Source organism: Arachis ipaensis, chromosome B9 (genome assembly GCF_059453495.1).
Source record: "Arachis ipaensis isolate K30076 ecotype BB chromosome B9, ASM5945349v1, whole genome shotgun sequence".
Classification (NCBI taxonomy): Eukaryota; Viridiplantae; Streptophyta; class Magnoliopsida; order Fabales; family Fabaceae; genus Arachis; species Arachis ipaensis.
Window position 1 is genome coordinate 53,104,234 of NC_142444.1, and position 3,938 is coordinate 53,108,171.

Consider the following 3,938-nt stretch of genomic DNA (forward strand, 5'->3'; position numbering starts at 1 on the left):
CAGTCAGACTCTGAGAAATCATATTGACTTGCTGAGTCAATATTTTGTTCTGAGCCAATATGGCATTTAGAGTATCAATCTCAAGAAATCCATTCTTCTGAGTTGTCCCATTATTCACAGGATTTCTTTCAGAAGTGTACATGAACTGGTTATTTGTAACTATTTCAATGAGTTCCTGGGCTTCTGCAGGCGTCTTCTTCAGATGAAGAGATCTACCAACAGAGTGGTCCAATGACATCTTGGACAATTCAGACAGACCATCATAGAATATACATAGGATGCTCCATTCTGAAAACATGTCAGAAGGACACCTTCTGATCAATTGCTTGTATCTTTCCCAAGCTTCATAGAGGGATTCACCTTCCTTCTGTCTGAAGGTTTGGACTTCCACTCTAAGCTTGCTCAAATTTTGAGGTGGAAAGAATTTGGCCAAGAAGGCATTCACTAACTTTTCCCAAGAGTTCAGGCTCTCTTTAGGTTGTGAGTCCAACCATGTCCTAGCTTTGCCTCTTACAGCAAAAGGGAAAAAGCATAAGTCTGTAGACCTCAGGATTAACCCCATTGGTCTTAACAGTGTCACAGATTTGCAAGAATTCAGCTAGGAACTGATGAAGATCTTCCAATGGAAGTCCATGAAACTTGCAATTCTGCTGCATTAGAGAAACTAATTGAGGCTTAAGCTCAAATTTGTTTGCTCCAATTGCAGGAATTGAGATGCTTCTTCCACAGAAGTCAGAAGAGGGTGCAATAAAGTCACCAAGCATCTTCCTTGCATCTCCACCATTGTTGTTATTTTCGGCTGCCATGACTTCTTCTTTTTCGAAAATTTCTGTTAGGTCCTCTCCAGAGTGTTGTGCTTTAGCTTCTCTTAGCTTCCTCTTTAGAGTCCTTTTAGGTTTAGGGTCAGCTTCAACAATAATGTTCTTATCCTTGTTCCTGCTCATATGAAAAAGAAGAGAATAGAGAAGAAGAGGAATCCTCTATGTCACGGTATAGAGATTCCTTTATGTGAGTAGAAGAATAGAAGAATGAGGTAGAGATAGACTGAGAAGAATTCGAACACAGAAAGAGGGAGAGGGTTCGAATTATAAGAAGAAGAGAAGTGTTAGTAATTAAATAAATTAATAGAAAGAGAGGAGAGGGAGAGAAAATTCGAATACTAATTAAAAAGAAAAGAAAAATATTTTTGTTTTTATTTTAATTATTGGTTAGAATTCAAAATTATTAAAAGGAATAAAATTAAAATTAAAATTTAAAACAATTAGTTAATTAGAAAGAATTTTGAAAAAGTGGTGAGGGGTTTTCGAAAATTAGAGAGAGAGAAAAGTAGTTAGGTGGTTTTGAAAAAGATAGGAAATAGTAAACTTTTAAAACAAACAAATCAAGTGGTTAATTGAAAAAGATTTGAAAATCAATTTTGAAAAGATGAGAAGTTAGAAAAGATTTTGAAATTAAAATTTTGAAAAGATATGATTTGAAATTTATTTTGAAAAAGATTTGAAAAGGAAACTAAAAAGATTTGATTTTTGAAATTAAAGTTGATTACTTGACTAACAAGAAACTAAAAGATATGATTCTAGAATTTAAAGATTGAACCTTTCTTAATAGGCAAGTAACAACTTGAAATTTTTGAATCAAAATATTAAATGTTAGCATTAATTTCGAAAATTATGAGATAACAGTAAGAAAAAGATTTAAAAAATTAATTTTAATTAATTTTTTTAAATTCTCAAAAATATTAAGAAAAAATGAAAAATATTTGATTTTTGAAAAAGATTTGAAAAGATAAAAATTTTTAAATTGAAATTTTGACTTGACTAATAAGAAACAACTAAAATTTTAAAACTTTTTGACTAAATCAATTCAAAATTTCAAAATTTATTAGTGAAATAAGGGAAAGATACTTTTTTTATTTTTGAATTTTAATGAGGAAAGAGAAAAACATCTAAATGACACATGACATAAAAATTATGAATCAAAACAAGAAAGATATGCAAGAACACTTTGAATGTCAAGATGAACACCAAGAACACTTTGAAGATCATGATGAACATCAAGAACATGTTTTTTTTTTTTGAAAATTTTTAAGAAAAGAAAGACATGCAAGACACCAAACTTAAAAATTTTCAAACCTTAGACACTAATAATTCAAAAGTGCATATGAAAAACAAGAAAAGACACAAAACAAGAAAATTTAAAGATCAAATAAGGAAAATCTTCAAGAACAACTTGAAGATCATGAAGAACACATGCATGAATTTTTGAAAATTTCAGGAAAGATTAAAACATGTAATTGACACCAAACTTAAAATTTGACACTAGATTTCAACAAGAAACATAAAATTTTTGGTTTTTATGGTTTTTATTGATTTTTTTGGATTTTTTGAAAATTATTTTGGAAAAAGAAAATAAAGAAATTCAAAATTTTTAATAAGAATTCCAGGAATCATGCAATGTTAGTCTAAAGCTTCGGTCCAAAAATTTAGACATGACTTAATAGCTAGCCAAGCTTTATGTGAAAGCTTCAGTCCAAAAGATTAGACATGGCCAATGGCCAGCCAAGCTTCAGCAGAGCATTACAGACAACAGCCAAATTGATGGGAATCAAAAGGCTCCTGCAATGATAAGTGGAAGCCTCGGTCCAAAAGATTAGACATGGCTTGACAGCCAGCCAGGCTTCAACAGATCATGATGAAACTCTAGAATTCATTCTTAAAAATTTTGAAGAACAAAATAAAATATATATTTTTTTTGAATTTTTTTCGAAAATAAAAAGAGTAAAAACAAAAAGCTTAAACATGAAATAAAATTACCTAATCTGAGCAACAAGATGAACCGTCAGTTGTCCAAACTCGAACAATCCCCAGCAACGGTGCCAAAAACTTGGTGCACGGAATTGTGATCCACACTTTTCACAACTCTGGTACAGCTAACCAGCAAGTGCACTGGGTCGTCCAAGTAATAAACCTTACGTGAGTAAGGGTCGATCCCACAGAGATTGTCGGCTTGAAGCAAGCTATGGTCATCCTTGTAAATCTCAGTCAAGCGGATTCAAATTTTTATGAGGTTTTGAAAATTAAAAGATAAATAAAACATAAAATAAAATAAAGTTACTTATGTAATTCATTGGTGGGAATTTCAGATAAGCGTCTAGAGATACTTTGTTGCTTCTAAACCTCTGCTTTTCTATTACCTTCTTCCAACCATGCGTGCTCCTTTCCATGGCAAGCTGTAAGATCCTCTTAGTGAAAATGGTCCTCTACAGTTTTTGCACGGCTAATCAACTGTCGGATTTCTCGTCTCGGATGAAAAATACCAGGTACAGCTACCGCATGGCTAATCATCTGTCGGTTCCTGCTAGCGTCGGAATAGGATCCATTGATCCTTTGGCACACTGTCACTTGCACCCAACATTCGTAGGTTTGAAGCTCTTTACAGTCATCCCTTCCCGGATCCTACTTGGAATACCACAGACAAGGTTTAGACTTTTCGGATCCCAGAAATGCTGCCAATGGTTCTAGCCTATACCACGAAGATACTAATCTCACGGACTCGGTCCGTGTATTAGATATCCAAGAGAATATACTCCGGCTATCGTCCAATGGCTACGTTGAACATCATGTAGACCGCTTGTGGTTGTCAGGCATGCGGATCTTGGCTAAACGAGTAACGAAGATAGTGGGTGATTGTCATGGGTCACCCCTTCATTCTGACTTAACTGAATTAAGAACAAGAGTATATCTTGGAGAAGAAGTAGGCGTGAATTGAAAGAAAAATAGTAGTACTTGCATTAATTCATGAAGAACCGCAGAGCTCCACACCTTAATCTATGGGGTGTAGAAACTCCACTGTAGAAAATACATAAGTGAAAAAGGGTTAGGCATGGCCGAATGGCCAGCCTCCCATGGAGGTCTCAAAGTCCCAAAGTTACATGATAT

The 3,938-nt window shown here is 34.0% G+C and overlaps 1 non-coding gene across 1 annotated transcript; it reads left to right on the top strand.

The window, feature by feature from the left end:
- Nucleotides 1-296: 296 nt before the first annotated feature.
- Nucleotides 297-400, top strand: LOC148544670 (small nucleolar RNA R71). Its single transcript, XR_015901557.1, has one exon. It is a non-coding gene; the product is annotated as a small nucleolar RNA R71 (small nucleolar RNA).
- The last annotated feature ends 3,538 nt before the right edge of the window (nt 401-3,938 follow it).